The sequence below is a fragment of the Tupaia chinensis genome, unplaced genomic scaffold, assembly GCF_000334495.1.
Source record: "Tupaia chinensis unplaced genomic scaffold, TupChi_1.0 Scaffold000127_2, whole genome shotgun sequence".
NCBI classification, from domain to species: Eukaryota; Metazoa; Chordata; class Mammalia; order Scandentia; family Tupaiidae; genus Tupaia; species Tupaia belangeri.
Window position 1 is genome coordinate 1982162 of NW_006159596.1, and position 17599 is coordinate 1999760.

The 17599-nt window shown below is 40.7% G+C and overlaps 1 protein-coding gene and 1 pseudogene across 2 annotated transcripts in view; both read right to left on the reverse strand.

Moving 5' to 3' along the window:
- The window catches only part of RNF150 (ring finger protein 150), a 320502-nt gene that overhangs the window by 275687 nt on the left and 27216 nt on the right, over positions 1-17599 (reverse strand). The gene's annotated exons all lie outside the window — the stretch shown is intronic.
- Positions 8067-8603, reverse strand: LOC102474898 (40S ribosomal protein S23 pseudogene; annotated as a pseudogene).

The window sequence follows — 17599 nt, forward strand, 5'->3', positions numbered from 1 at the left end:
ACGACAACACAGATAAATCTCAGAAATGATAAGCCAGGCACAAAAGACTATATTAAGTATAATTTTGAAAAAGCAGATATATCTGCTCTATGGAATTTCCGGTAGGCATGGTGGTTACCCTGAGAACACCAGTGACTTGGAAGGGCACCTGAGGGAAGCTCCGGGGGCCAGCTAGTGTTTTGAATCTTATTCTGGATGTGACCAGTTTTTGAAAGTCCATCAGGTGTGCAGTTATGACTTGTGCAATTAAGTATCCATGTTGTACTTTAATAAAAAGTTCACTTTATTATTATTTAATTAAAGGACACATGTGCTTGGAGAGATGCAGAGAAAGAGAGAAGAAAAGTGAGAAAGTACTCCCTGTGGGAATGGTCATGCCACAATCCTGTCTCCATTTCTCTTTTTGGGATCTTGGGCACACAAACACACACACACCTGATGTGGTTTTTCAAGTCACCAGGTCAAGGACTTAAACTGCACAATTGGCCATGTGGGATCTAAATGCCTGAACCACCATGCCACCACCTGCCCCCACCCCCTTTATTTTTTTAAGTTTTAATTTTTTTTTAAGTTTTATTTTGTTTTATTCGGGAGAGAGAGCATGAGCACACACGTGTGCATGTGCAAACTGAGAGAGACAAGCAACCTCAATAGAGTTATCACCCGTGATCCCCTTTCTCCAGATATCCAGCCCCCCCAAATCTTGGACATACTGGTGTCTTCCAAGCCAACAGGAGATCTGCACCCACAGGAGGCCATGTGGCTTTCAGTACTGCCGCTCAGCAGGCTGCAGCCTGCACCACTCAGGCAGGGCCAGAATTTCACATTAAAAAAGAATAATGCTCCAGAGACCAGCAGGTGGCATGGCTGTTAAGGGGCTGGACACTGCCACGTGACTGACCATGGTTCAATTCCTGGACCTTGTGGCTTGTTTCCTCACTTTCCCTCTCCTTTTTGTGTGTCTTTCTCAAGTCAAATTAAAATAAATGAACAAATAAAGTTAAATAAATATTTTTTTAAGGGACCAGCAGTTAGCGTAATGGCTATGTCGCTGGACTCCCATGTAGTCAACCATGGTTCGAGTCCCAGACCCAGTGGCTTAAAACTCACATCAGGTACGTGACTGTGCATGCCCAAGATCCCAAGAGGAGAATGGAGGAGAAAGGACTGCAGTGTGGCCATCCCTCCTGGGGGTGATTTCTCGCTTTGTCTCTCTGTCTCTGTCTGTCTGGCAAGTGCACGTGCTGTATAGGAAAAACCTCTCCAAAAAAAAATTTTTTTTTTTTAAAGAATAATGCTCTGGAAAAAGCATCTAGCTTACATTAGTGATTTTGCTTACTGTTCATGCAGTTCAACAGCAGTCTCAGCACTCTGACCATCTTGTTTTAATTCTAATACCACCTCCTCTGCTGCATCCCAAATGCAAAAGAATTCTCCCCTCCTCAGAACTGCTGGAGCATTTTGTTAATGAATCCCCTTACTGTCTTTAAGCATCAAGAAGGTCATGCCACCTATCACAGTGCTTTGGGTATATTAGGTACTCAGTGACTGTTAAGCAAACAGACATTTACCATTTGATTGCCTGGCCTGCTGCCCGTGGCCTCTTCCTGTGTTTCTAAATGAATCTGTCCTTCCATTCAGCCTAACATCATGCATGAGCTCAAGTCTACCCAACATAAGATGTCAATAAATCCCAAGTCCCTTCTACTGCTGCCTCAGATACACAACCAAGAAAATGCCATCTCTTCTTCTGTTGTAACTCTAAATAGAAAAAATTCAAACATAAAGGAAAAAACGACTAGGAATCGCTATACTCCATGTTGTTTTGTAACTTGCTTCTTGAATGTTACATCATCACAGACAGCTTTTTATGTCTGCACAAGCAGATCTTACTGAAGTTCATCACATTCTGGAACAGAAAAAGGTGACCGCATTTGGTACAATGTCTGCGTGCCAAAACGTGTTCCATTTTGCTAAATCTATTCTCCATTTCGGGACATCTCTGGATTATTTTAAAATATTTACTTTTAATGGACCTGCAGGTGGTATGGAGGTTAATGTGCTAGATCCCGCATGGTCAGCATCTGCTTCAAGTCCCAGGCCCACTGGCTTGAAAATCATGCCAGGCACATGTGCGTGCATGCCAAAAATCTCAAGGATATTGAAGGAGAAGGGACTAAGATATCGCTATTCCCCCCCACACACACACACACAAGGGGTGACTTCTCGCTTTCCCTCTTTGTCTTTTCTGGCAAGAATATGTGTCCTAAAGTAAAGCTAAAAAATAAATAAAAATAAAAATTTTACTTTAAAAAAAAAAGATCTTGTTCAAATTTCCCACATACAATAACTATGTCAAGGTAAATCCCAAGAGCTTTACTGTCTGGGTCAAAACTATAGACAAATTTTAAAGGGTACATCATGGAGGTGACTTGTGGGGCACGGATCCATTCTCTTGGGGGTGTCCATTTGTCTCTGTTTCTTTCATCAAAAAAAGAAATAAATACACTTCTTAAATAATGAGCACAGTTTTTTTGTTGTTGTTATCTTTGTTTACTTTTTGACCATTTCTAGTCCTCAGAAGTTTGTTTATGTCTTCCAGGAGAGGCAAAGAGACAGACACAGACAGAGCATTTCCAACAGAGCCTTGATGCCACATTCCACCCTAGACCAGCCCTGGATCACTGCCACACGTGTGCCTGGGATTCTCAAGGAGGTCTCTAGACGTGAGCCTGGAACCTTCCTAGGTAGATCAGGCTTTAAGATAATCACACTTTTAGTCCTTTAACTGAACTGCCGAGAGTCACAGTTTTGCATGTTTTTCGACTGAGATGTTTGTCATTTCTTGTTGATTTTTGTCATAATTCTTTAAGTTAAATCATTTTTTGATATAGGCCATAGAAACATTTCTTCTCAGATTATCCATCATTTTAATTTTGTTAAATTTTTTAAGAGAGATTTTTAACTATAGGGAGCATGCACTCACTGGAGAAACAGAGACAGAGAGAGAGAAATCACCTTCAAAGGGGGATGGCCACACCACAATCCCTTCTATTCCAGTCTCCTCTCAGGATTTGGGGCATGTATACACATGTTCCTAGCATGTTTCAAGCTGCTGGACCTGGGACTCGAACCACAGTTGACAATGTGGGAGTCCAGCGACATAACCATTAAGCCATCTGCTGATCTGAATGGTGGGGTTTGTTTCTAAGTTACAGAAAATTTCAACTAGTGAGAGCTGCTAGCTATTAGGGAACACAGAAATACTATTAAAGAATATCTTGGAATTTTGAAAACACATTTATCAGATAGTACACCCATCTCACTGGTCTCCTGTTGTTTTCAAACAGGAAGGCATGAGAACAGGCATTTCCCCCATTTTCCCTGAGCATGCATTCATTCATTCACTCAGAGTTCATAAATCCATGGTGTCCTAGAAGCATGGCATTTCTGTTGGTCCCTAATAGCTAGCCAATTTCAGATCTGATCATATTTTACCAATCTCCTTCAGACGTCTCACTCTTTATGAAAATCCTGCACAGAAAGGTGGAGGAAAAAAAATCACACACACAGAAATATGTCACACCACTAGAAATAGCTCCAATTAGCACCATATTTTTAAAATTACAACACTAGAAATCTGCAATTTTCTGTCTTTGATTACATTTTCTCCAAAAGAACGTTTCTAGGTCTTTCTAGACCAGCATTCACTTTGAGTTGCTTCTTAGGGAGCTCAGTGGTAATGATGTGACCAAGAAAGTCAGCACCAGGATGTCTCCTGAGTCAGCTCCCTGCACCCTGTACCTCTCAGCCTCTGCCCTGCTAGGGCACAGGCTCCCAGATGCTCAGCACATCAACCAGACATTCTAGGGACAGCTGTAGCACATAATCATGGCCACGACTCTGATGTCTGGGGCACAGCACAGCCATGGGTATAGTGGGCATTGTCATAGATAAGGAGTGAGAAGTCGCTGGTCCTAAACTCTGCTCCTCACTAACTAGAGCTGTGACCTTGAAGAAAATATTCTACCTGTGTCTTGGTTTCCTTCTTATTAGGATGGAAGCCATGAATGCATATATAACCTCCAGGTTTTTTCCGATGCCCATTCTGTTTCTAAAATACACACCAAATCTCAACTCTCACTTACTGTCCCAATAATAAAAACAATAACAAATCCAGGTGCGTTTTTCTCTAAAGCTGTTTTTTTTTTTTAAAGATTTACTCAACTTTATTTATTATGATTATTATTTAATTTGCTATAGGGCACGTGCACTCAGAGAGAAAGAAAGTGGGAGACCAAGCTGGCAGGTCTGGGATTCGAACCATGTGGGAGTCCAACACCTCAATGACCATGCCACCACCTGCTGGCTCCTCTCTAAAGCTGTTCTTAAATGCAATACTATGCTGCTTCTCTTGCAGAAGTAGAGAGCAGCTTGATTCGCATTTCCATTCCTCATGGCACAAGGACAGGATGACTGGAAAGTCAAGGTGAGAAACATCAAAAAGTTCTACAAGACTTCTGACCCTCCCCCCTTAGCCAATACAGACTCATCCTAAAAGTATGTCTAGTTATTCTGCCAGTTGTTTTTAACAATCCCAAGATGACCTTCTTTCAATATTTCTTTCAAAATCTATTCTGTAATTACCTAACTCTAGGAGGAGTTACCCCTCCCGACATGTGACAATTTGGGGGCTCTTCACCCATCTTCATCTCATTGGCTTTGCTCTGTTTATATAATTATACTTAGTAATATTCCTAATATTTATTATTTCTACATTTAATATACTCTCGTATGATGATCACACTTCCCATTATTACTGATACGAGAGAAAACACATTGTACTAGCTGGCACCAGAATTGCTCTAAAAGAGGGCAACGCTGGGCCAGTGGGTAGAATGGTGGTTAAGACACTGCTAGCTCCCACATGGTTGACTGAGCAGTTCAAATCTCAGACCCAAGGGCTTGAAGAATCACACCCAGTGCATGTACATGCAGGCCTTCAATCCCAAGAATATTGGAAAACGGATTGTGGTGTGGCCACCCCCTCTGTTAGTGATTTTTCAATTTTTCTCACTCTCCAACTCTCTCAGATGTGTGTGCACACCTATGGAAAAAGGGAAAAAAAATCTTAAAAAATTTTTAAAAAGAGGGCAATGCCTTTGATTCAAGCAGATGAGTGAACTCAGTGCAGAGCACCCCCAGCTGCAGGGAAGGGGGAAACTGCTCTGTGGCTAAGTGGGAGGGCAGAGTGCTGTTCTGCAGCTTTCTGGCTGCAGAAGGAAGAGAAGATTCAGGAAGGAGACAGGAGCTGGGAAACTCATGATGGGGCTCCACATGGCAGAAGGCCCAACAGGAACTTTGGAGACCAGTGGAAACATCACTCCAACCACATGTCTATCACCCAAAGGAAGGGCATGGGATTCCTGAGTCTCCATGAGAAGCTACATGCCATGACATGGAGAGGCTGGCAGGGGTCACTTTGACTTCTGAGACAGTACATATTATGGAAAAATCAGAGACTAGAGATGCCAATTTGAACACAGGATTGTATCAAGGACTGAATTTACACGAAGACAAAGATATGACACTCCCATCACATACATTAAAAAACATCTTTTAAGAAGGAGGATATCCAAAATAAAACACGAGGTCATGGAGTATATGATATGATTAGCAAATTATGTGTACTAAAACAAGACGTTGACTGTGCATGTGTGTGTGTGTGTGTGTGTGTGCGCGTGTGCACACGCGCACGTGCATTTTAGTAGGTCTTTATTTTGTGGAAAGTGTATGTATATATGTGAATGTGAGTGAATCAGTACCCAAAACTTGATTAGGTTATGATCAATACAATGAGAGAGAGATGTCAACAAAGGTTTTCATAATAACCATGAAAAAATAAGCCCCCAGAGAACTTAAAAATCTTAAAGAAGTATTTAAGCTTTATGGGACATAGAATATAGATGAAAATAGATCATATAATATATAGACATAGATAAAGACATAGATAATAATATAGACAATTTAGGTCTATATTGTCAGGATCAGCAGATGGCATAATGGTTATGTCACTGGACTCCCACATGGCTGACCACAGCTCAAGTCCTGGACGCGGCAACTTGAAACTCAGGTTGGGCGCATGTGCGTGTGTGCCCAAAGTCTGGAGAGGAGAATAGAGGAGAAGGGATTGTGACATGGCCATCCCCCGGGGGCTGATTTCTTGCTTTCTATCTCCCTGTCTCTCTCTGTCTCACCAGTGAATGCACGTACCCTATAGCAAAAATCTCTTGATTAAAAAAAGATAAATTTAGGCCTCAAAGACTAAGAGTCCTCAACTGGTATATGGATTTTACTTCTTTACCCAAACTCTGATAACTCTATAGTGTGCCAATTATGTTCTAGTCTTTATATATTTATCAACATCTTTGTCTTTCAAAATCTTTCCTAAAAAAAAGAAAAAAACCAGTAATTTCCAGAAAAAAATTAAATATATAATTCTCTCTTAGAAGAACAGGATGAGAGAATTTTATCCAGCTTGAGATGAAATTCTGGAATGGATTCTAAAATCCTCTCACTAATGGACAGGGATAATAATCTTTCTTCTACCAGAGCCAAAGTAACAATCAACCCAAATATCTCTGATCACAAATACTGTATATTTACTGTTAAATAAGCAATGGCTGATATCAGGGATGTTTGGACCTCAGTTTGTAGACTGATCCAATACAAGGCAAAGTCAATGCCGGAAAGTATTTTTACTGTGGCATTTCTCTTTGTGACATTTGCTCAGCTTCAACACAGCTAACCCGGGAAGAGCATGGTAGAGGGTACTGCACAAAGATGCAGATATATACGTACATTAATTACTATATATTTAAGTCTTCATTCTAGCCACAGAAGGTATATGAACGTATAACATATAATCTATATATTCACATTTATATTTATATATTATATATGAACATTTATATAATACATAAATTTATATAATATAAATATGCTTATATTTCTATGTTTTATACATTATATTTATATAATATTTATATATTTATAGTGTATATTATAAACCACATTGTAGTCTTTTTCCAAACTACTTCTCCACCAACACTGTTCAGTGCTGTTAAGAGGAAGAAAAAAATAATAAGATGTCACTGCCTAGTTCACCCTTCTAAAAAACTAGAGAGGCCAAAGACTTAAGAGTGTCAGACAGAAGAAAGCCAAACAGTCATGCATTAGATGGTCATTCCCTGTTCCTCTCCTTTCCTAAGGGCCATGAGCAGTGCAGCCTTTCAGCATGAATACTCAGCCACTAGCCGCCTGCTACCACCCCAGGCAGCACTAGCAGGTTTGCTGTTCTCATGCTAAGAGATGAAGATAGGGCCAGATGGCAGCTCAGCAGAAATGCACCTGAACCCACACGGGAAGGTGCAGAGTTCCCGTCCCAGGTCCCCCTGAACACCTGGGCACATGTGTATGACAGTGATCCAGGCTGGTGGAAGCTGCTGGTGGGGTGCAGTGTGAAGACCCTAGTGGAGGTCTGTCTCTCACTCATCAGAGAAATAAACTTGAGAAAAAGAAAAAAAGAGAAATAAGAAAAGGAGGATCAGGTCTCACTTACTCTGCAGTTGGGACATTTCTAAGTGGTAGTGTCACCAATGAGAATCAGCCTCTCCAGAAAACATGCTATTCTGGTCCACCGTCCTACATCAGCACAGTGACACCAATAACAGAGCCACCTGCTCAGAGTTCATGAGGATAGGCCTTTTTACTCCAGGAAGGACACAGCCATGGTGGAAATTATAACTCAACCCATGGAAGGAAGGACACATGGTTTACTCAATAGTAATCGCAAGTGAAATAAATAACGGCACAAATAAAAGTAAAACTAAGAACAACTGTAGAGAATTGGAGTGCAGTTCCGGCGTGACCATGTGATTCTTCACTAGGTATTACCAGCATGGACCCTGGAGTGGCTGGAGGTCAACAGGCTTTTCCTTCTTAACTCTCGACACTGCCATATATTCATTCACTTCCATTTCTCAGATGTTTTCTTTTTCTTTTTTTTATCATATGAAAATTTATTTCTACTGTGTTTTCACCATCAAAATTTATGATTTTGGTCTTTTCTTCTTGCCTTTGTATAGAGCCAAGAGAGAGACATTGGCTACTTTGACAACCTTAAATCTGACTCCAGGAATGTCACCAACAGCATGACCTTTTCGACCAAATCCAGCAACCAAAACTTCGTTTTCCTCAATAAAGTTCAAGCAACAATTGTTGAGTACAAAAGCTGTGATCTTCTTGCCATTCTCGATTAGCTGGACCCTGACGCACTTTCTGATGGCAGAATTTGGTTGTTTAACTTCAACCCCTATTTTCTCCAGCACAATTCCCTTGGCATGGAAGAACCTCCAAAAGGGTTGGATTTCAGGGCTGTACCCAAATGGGATTTCTTATACTGTTTATCATCTATTTTTGGTCCCGTTGGTGACTACAGAGCTTCCTGGCAGTATGAAGACTGTGACACTTGCCCATCCTGCTGGCACCACAGGCCTGAGCAAAAGAACAAAGCAGCCCAGGAAGGAGCCACAAGCCCAGGTGCTTTTCTTTTTTTTTTTTTTTTTTTTTTTTTCTTTGGGGCACCTGTGGACCAGAGAGAGACAGAGACACAAAGTGAGAAATCACCCCCTGGGGGGATGGCCATGTGGCAATCCCTTCTCCTCCATTCTCCTCTCATGATCTTGGGTATGCATGCACACATGTCCAGTGTGAGTTTCAAGCTGCTGGGTCTGGGAATTGAACCAATGTCAACTATGTGGGAGTCCAGTGACATAACCATTACACCATCTACTAGTCCCTCAGACACTTTAAAAAATCAAGATACCAATTACTATCATGTTGCCATCCAGTATGGTTTGGAGATTAAAGTACAGTCTTTCTCTTGGCTGTGGGGCTCCATAGGTCTTACTCATATTGTTCTAAAGTGCGAGGTCACATGGGAGAGAAAATTGGTGGAGACCTTCCTCCAAGGTGAATCCACAGACCTCTGCCTCCATTAAAAATGATAAAAGTCTCTTGTCTGCATGATTGAGGGAAAGGGTTATAGACCTCCTTGTCTTTAAGTCAGAAGAGATAAGCCTCTGTGCTGTGAAGGCTCAACTCCTTAGCCCAGAAGTTCCTCCCTTTAAGGCTAGCTTTCATGAGCTAAAAAATAAGTAAAAATAAAACCTAAAAATAGCTTCTCTGAGCAAACACTGTGGCAGCAGCAAGTATTGGCCTACTCTAATACCCTGCTGGATAACTGGGCAGGTTACACGTGGTCACGATGCTGGACACTGCGGATATTTTTACAGACTAGAAGAAACACCATCCTGAATCACTAGGATAGCACCATCTAAGACTGCTGATTCTGAATCCACTGTGACCCTGTACACACGTGCACATGGGGATGTAACAAAACAAAAAATCACAACCCAATAGCTACCTGTATTAACTGTAACATTTTTTCTCTATTTTACTCTTAAGAAGTATTCTATAGAAACCATCATACAGTATAATGGTTTCCTCACTACATTCTGACATAGTTGACAGCGGTTCAAGAGTCAGACCTGGGAACCAGCAGTTAGCGTAATGGCTATGTCGCTGGACTCCCATGTAGTTGACCGTGGTTGTGTCCCGGACCCGGTGGCTTAAAACTCACGCCGGGCGCGTGTGCGTGCGTGCCCAAGATCCCGAGAGGAGAAGGGATTGCGGTGTGACCATCCCCCCTGGGGGGTGATTTCTTGCTTTCTGTCTCTATGTCTCTCTCTGTCTGTCTGGCGAGCGCATGCGCCCTACAGTGAAAATCTCTGCAAAAAAAAAAAAGAGTCAGACCTGGCAGCTTAAAACTCACACTGGGCACATGTGCATGTGTGCCCAAAATCTCAAGAGGAGAATGGAGGAGAAGGGATTGCAGTGTAGTCATCCCCCCTGGAGTGTGATTTCTCACTTTCTATCTCTCTGGCGAGAGCAATGCCCTATAGCAAAAAATCTCTCTTAAAAAAATAAATAAAAGTGTTATCTAGCCCTCCATACTTAGTTTTGAACAGTAGTTAGAGAAAAAGCTAATATAAAAGGTTAATGAGACAGGTGGCCATCTAACTAAATTGATCTATTTATAAAGAATCTCAGGAATACTAGTGTAGAAGTTTTCAATTCCTACTTCTGTTTCTTCAGGTATTAAGAAGATTCCATCTACATAACATTCAAAACACAAAGATCTGGAATGCCATTTAATTTTTATTAAAGGCCAAGGCAGCCAGACTGCAAGGTGGGAAAAGCAGTTTTACTTCCATTTCTGAGTCAACCCCTATTCATTTCGCAAGGTTGCAGTGCGACAAGAGAGACATCTAATGGAGGTGGTGTGGTTCCATCAGGGATTGTGAAGCTAAACAGGAGGTGAGGAAGTTTGGGGGTTCAGGGAAAGGAGCAAAAGGTCAAGTTTTCTTGGTTTGTTTAAATCACCAAATTGGCTCACCCTTGAGCCCAGTGGAGAATGTTCTGCGGCTGCTGCTCAAAGCACAGAGAAGAGAAGGAAGATGCAGGTCAGAGGCCAGCAACAAAGTGCCACGGAGGCTTCTGCTCATCCTTATCGCAGAGGCCAAGCATAACCACAACGGTGGCATCTTTCTAACTGCTTACACCGCCACCACGTGAACTCCCCGATGCAGAAAACTTCTCCTTTTATCTGTTTTGAATCATTTCCAAGAAAGCTAGCGGCAGTCAGAGCTGAGTAGCAACCCGCAGCACAGGCACTGAGCAATGCTCCCATTCTCTGAGGGCGAAAGGAGTCAAGTGAAGAAGCGCAAGGTTCCGATGACTGGAGTCTATTTGTAAATCTGTCTATATTGACGTAGTGCAGAACATGCCTCTGTCTCTGTGAAGTCTCTGACAAATTGTTGATTCGGGTCAATGTCCCCAAACTAAAATGGTTGCAGTCCTAAAAGCTCACAATGTCAATTTCCTTTTGCCAAAAGAATCGTGATAGCTGAAATGCCAGGATTTGGAATGGCATCAATAATGATCACTCACAAAACGTTTTAAAATTTGAATTTCTCTTTCTTTTTTAGGCTTTTACTATAGGGCATGTATACTTGCTAGAGAGAGACAGAAAGAGAGAGGGGAAAGTGAGAGATCATCCCCCCCGGGCAAGGGAAGGGGGAGATGGCCACATTACAATCCCTGCTCCTGAGATTTTGGGCACACAGGCGTCCAGTGTGATTTTCAAGCTGCCAGGTCCAGAACTTGAACCACAGTGGGGGAGTCCTGTGTCTTAACCACCATCCCACCTGCTGGCTCCAAACTTGAATTTTTTTACATTTATGCTATTACAAGCTTGGAAAGGATGCTTAAGTTGAAATCATTCTAGAAAACCTCAATTGAAACTTTGCCACTTAATGCATCGTTGAGCTCATGTGTCTGTCTTTCATGTGTGATCATGTGTGCGTGCATACGTGCGTGCATACATACATGTGCAAACACACTCCTCTATCTCTTATAACCCAATTGCAGCCACCACATTGTTTATCTCCATCCCAATTTGACATATAAATATGAATATTATCACTATGTCTTGCCCTCATTTTTATAACCTTGATCCTGTAAGTCTACTGTTTAGGAGGATAACTTAAATTCAGAGAACCTTCTGAATTTTATATATTCTGTATATCTAATCACACACAAGTGTTTCCTAAAGATTTAAATGCTTAGAGTTTGCAATGACAGTACCAAATTTATACCCACAGAAAAGCAGGAGTCAGCCTCTGGTGATGCTTTTCTGAATAAAAGGATTTCTTCAAGTTGGCCAGTTTACCTTGTAGCATCATTTGCTCTTGGGAAAATCTGAAGAACTTCCAAAAGAAGGGCCAGCACAGAAACTGGGTGGGACTTTGCCCATCATCTGTCCCACATCTGTCCTTACCTGTCACTCCTATAGCTGACCTCTCAGCCTCACAGCAGCCTTGGCAAGACACACTTCTTTGCTGAGATTCTCTTATTCTTTGGTTTCCATGATTTTACTTGCTTCAACTTTCCACTGAGCAATTCCCAAAATGCTGTCTCTCTCCCCCCAGGTCTCTATCCTCAGCATATACCTCCCTCCCTGCTGTCCATCCATCCTCATAGTTGCCACTCTCAGGACCTCATTAATGAGGCAATGCCTGTGTTTACAGACCCAGCAAACTCAGTGCAATATGCCCCACACTGAATCCATGCTTCCCTTCCTTTTCTTGGGTTCTTTTTTCTATAATGTCATCACCCACCCCAAAATATTGATTACTTCTCAGTCCACACTTGTATTCAAACACTAATTTCTAGAAGTTATTTCTGAGATCTCTGGGCTCTTGTTATCAGTCCCTTAACTACTATTCCCCCAAACCTATATGTTCTTTTCTATGCATTCTTCCCACAGCTTACAGTGTCTCCTGGAGATTCTTCCCACAGCTGACAGTGTCTCCTATACACGCTTCCCACAGCTGGTAGTGTCTCCTATACACGCTTCCCACAGCTGGTAGTGTCTCCTATACACGCTTCCTACAGCTGGTAGTGTCTCCTATACACGCTTCCCACAGCTGGTAGTGTCTCCTATACACGCTTTCCACAGCTGGTAGTGGCTACTTTAGCTGATAGTGTCAACTATACAGGCTTCCCACAGCTGATAGTGTCAACTATACAGGCTTCCCACAGCTGATAGTGTCAATTATACAGGCTTCCCACAGCTGATAGTGTCAACTATACAGGCTTCCCACAGCTGATAGTGTCAACTATACATGCTTCCCACAGCTGATAGTGTCTCCTATACATGCTTCACACAGTTTACAGTCATTTTGTTACATATGGTTGGATTTTGCTTGCTTAAAAACCATGAATGGTTTTCTATCACCTGTGGAAAATATCTGACTTCACTGCTATGTGAATGCTAAGCCTTTTAGCTTCCGCTAATGAGTAAAAACAGACTGTATTTGTGTTTTAGTGCCTGGCTTATTTCAGGTAGATGATTTCCTCTGGGATTATCCATGTTGATGCCGATGACAGGAATTCATCCTGTGGTATGTCTTACCATATCTTTAATCCAAGTAGATTCAAGACTTAAATGTCAGACTTAAAACCATGAAATTACTAGGAAAAAAATAGTGAAAACATTTTAGGACACTGGTCTGGGCAAATGGTTTAATTGTACTTACTATTTTTATATATATCATATATATAAAAAGTATGTAGTAATATATACTATATACTTACATGTATAATTATAACATTATGCATATATAATGTATTATGTCTATTTAACATACATGCATTATATAAGGCTATTATATATATACTGATATATATTATATAAACATATGTTATATATTTAAAATATAAATACATATGATTATATGAGTATATCATACATATATCTATTATATGTATAACATTATGCAAATATAATGTATTATGTCTATTTAATATACATGCATTATATAAGGCTATTATATATATACTGATATATATTATATAAACATATGTTATATATTTAAAATATAAATACAATAGTTATATAAGTTTATAATACATATATCTATTATATGTATAATTATACTTACATATAATATAATTTTATATGTGTAAGAAAATATATTAGAAAAGTCATGACTTTTCCAATGACTCAATATATTATACATAAATATATAACTATATATGTATACACACATAATTATATAATATATAAGCTTTATATATATTAACTAATTTATTTCTCATCTGAACTCTATGAAATGGTTTTATTATTGTTGTTGGTGTTTGTATTTGACATACAAGGAAACTAAACTGGGGTGTTTGGGCACCAAGTCCCAGGTCACGAAGCTGTCATGCAGCAGCGCTATGATTGGTGTCTGGCCAGTCTGGATCTAGTCTGGCATGAACCATTAAACCATATAGGTTATCAAAATAACGACATGAAGGGGTAGCACAATGCCTGACCCACCGTCAGTTCTCAGCAAGTGTTAGCTGCCCTTCCATTCATAAGTAACAGTGCTCAGAGGACAATGATGATACATGCAAACAGTCAAGGGGTCTGCTGAATTCTCTCCTGACAATACTCCTACACTACAGGAACTCCACAAGAAGGGGATTCTATCTGTAAAGATACCCTCCTTCCCATATGAATAACTTCCAGGAAAAACTGGAAAAGATCAAACCATGTTAACTATCTACTAAAGCAATGCTTCTAAAGGGATACAGATTTTTTTTTTCCTGTTGAATTGTTAAAATGTCATTATACCAGACTGATGCAAAGGTAAAAAAATTGCCATTTTTTTCCCCCAAATCTTGTTGTCTTTAGACAAATCTCAGCAGGTCCATTGCATTTCCTATTAGGAGCAGGGCTGGTATTGTATTAATTTGTTCCAGTCCCCCCCACCCCCCATGAAGCAAGCCTTCCCTCTTTAGCATATCATTCAGGGAGGAATGGTGTGAAAGCACTCTCCTAAATATAGCTCCCTTCTCCTTGCCCTTGACTGCCTCAGACCTCCAGTAGAGCAGCCATTTGATGACAGCTATTGGAGCAGACCAGTGTTCTTCATGGTTCTCCCAACTGGTGAATTCTTACCTCCCCGAGTTGATAGCGGCATGATTTTCATTGTTTTCTTAAAATTATTTTTGTCATTTCATACTATTATATCCACTGTTCCAACAAATTCCATCCCTCTCCATCATCAGCTACAAAGAGCTTCTTAGATTCTGTACTGGAGCATTATCAATATTTTATAGTTATGTATCTAATAATTTATTTAGCACTTCCTATGTACCAGGTCCTATTCTAAGTGCTTTACATAAATTATCTTATAAACTCCCCTACAGCAAACTTACAACATACAGTATTTCATCAATTCTACCAAGATTTTTTTTTAAGTTCATTTTCTAGTTTTGCCATAAATGAGAAAGAGGGACAGAAAAGACAGACAGGGACCCCATAATGGTGTCTTGGTGCCACACCCTACCCTCAGCCTTGGCCAGCCTGGGATCGTAGGCATAGGTACCTGGTATACTCAGGGAGGTCTCTGGACATGAACCCAGAATCTTCCCATGTAGGTCAGCCTCACAGAGCACTGTGTTTACCACTGCATCACTTCCCAGCCTCCCATCTAAGAAATATTAAAGGGGCCAGGAGGTGGCGTGGTGGGTAAGGCTCTGGATACTCCCACATGGCTAATGGTGGTTTGATCCTGGACCTGGCAGCTTGCTTTCTCATTTTCTCTTTCTCTCTCTGGTCAAATTAAATTAATAAATAAAATAAAATTAATTATTTCAAAAAAAGAAATATTAAAAAAAGTAACATCTCAGAAATCAAGATGTTCCTTCTATCAATATCATGCCTATGTCGAGGCATTATTTTTTCTATGTATATAAAGTACTGATATATCTTAAAATTAGTGACATTTTAGAGCTAATGAAATTTGGTAAGCACTATATTTATCCTTAAAGTTAAAAAACTTGAGACTCATTATGTTAAGGGATTTTCCCAAAAATTCTATATTTTGGATCGTGGGAAAAGTCATGACATGTATTTCTATGCAAAAATGTGTCATGACTTTTCCCATGATTCAATAATAAGCTAAATAAACATTCGTTTATATCAACAGAAGTGACTTCATTGACTTTTTCTGAGAAGTATTTTTGCTATACAGTGCATGCGCTCTCTGGAGAGACAGAGAGACAGACAGACAGAAAGTGAGAAATCACTCCTCGGGGGGATGGCCATGCTGCAATCCCTTCTCCTCCATTCTCCTCTACAGATTTTGGGCATACACGCACATGCACCTGGCATGAAGTTTAAGCTACCGGGTCCAGGACTCAAACTGCAGTCAACTACATGGGAGTCCTGCAATGTAACTATTATGCCATCTGTTAATGTGTCATGAAGACAGGGCATCTGTCCCCTTCCTTAATTTTTTTTTTCTTTTGAGAGTTTTGCTATAGGGTACATGTGCTTGCCAGAGAGAGACAGACAGAAAGTGAAAAATCACCCCCCTCCCTGGGGCAATGGCCACACAACAATCCCTTTCCCCTCCATTCTCCTCTCAGGATTTTGGGCATGCATACACTCACACCTGGCATGAGTTTCAAGCCTCTGGGTCCAGGACTTGAACTGTCAACCATGCGAGAGTCCAGCAACGTAACCATTATGCCATCTGCTGGTTTCTATCTCTCCCTTAATATAAATCCTTAACCACTGCCATCTCAGACTCTGGAGATTAACTGAGGCTCCCATGGACTCTGCTGTTAAACTGGTATTTGATCTGGGGAATGAGGCTTAAATTTATAAACTTCAACTGAAAATTCAGAACAACAACCCTAACCCCAGAAGTTTTCTGAGAGGATGAAGTGAGCCAATCTATGTGACAGCTCAAAGCATGATGAAAGATACACAGTGGTCAATGGATAGCAGTAATGGTGGTAATCTCATGAAATATAGTAAGTAAATAATGCCTCACTCTTTACATCCATCCTCATTTTATTCCAGGTAATACAGGGCTGTTACCATGATCCCTCTATTTTGATCACACTAACAATTTGACAAAATTTTAGTTTCAAACTTGGTGAGAAGTCCAAAACTTATTTTGCTGGTATTCACCAGTCATTTCAATTCTTTTTAAAATTTTTATTTATTCATTCATTTATTTTAATTTGACCAGAGAGAGAGAGAAAGAAAGTGAGAAAGCAAGCTGCCAGGTCTGGGACTTGAACCATGGTTGGCCAAGTGGGAATGCCCAGCACCTTAACCACCATGCCACTTGCTGGCCCCTCAATTCTATAAAATATATTCAGAGGGCCAGCAGGTGGTGTAGTGGTTAAGGCACTGAGCTCCATGACATGACAGACTATGGTGAGTCCTGGACCTGATGGCTTGCTTGCTTGCTTTCTCACTTTCTCGCTCTCCCTCGCTCACTTGCTTGCTTGCTCTCTCGCTCGCTCTCTCTCTCTCTCTCTCTCTCTGGTGCATGTATGTGCCCTATACCCTATATCTAGTTAAAATAACGATAATAAATTAAATAAATCTTTAAAATATACGTATTTCAAGAAGTAGCTTCTTGTGGAGTCCTGTTCTTTGCACTGAGTGATACAAAGGAATTAAGGGAAACAAGGAATTGTCTTGACCTTCGGTCACTTCAAATTTAATGGGTGATATTAGTACACACAAACATAAGGTTCACAGTAAGCTAGGGTAACTGCTTTAAAACAGAAAAAGAAGGCTTTCAGAAAAGAATTCACATACGGAGCCAGAAGGTGGCCTAGGAGTTAAGGTGCTGGATTCCCACATGGTCCACCACAGTTTGAGTCCCAGACCTGGTGGCTTGAAACTCACGCCAAGTATGTGTGCATGCATGGCCAAAATCCTGAGAGGAGAACAGAGAAGCGATTGCGGCATGGCCATGCCTCCATTGTGATTTCTTGCTTTCTGTCTCTCTGTTTCTCTCTCTGTCTCTCTGTTCCTCTTTCTCTCTCTCTCTCTGGTAATTGCATGTGCCCTATAGCAAAAACCTCTCTCTTTCCAAAAAAAAAAAAAAAAAAAAAC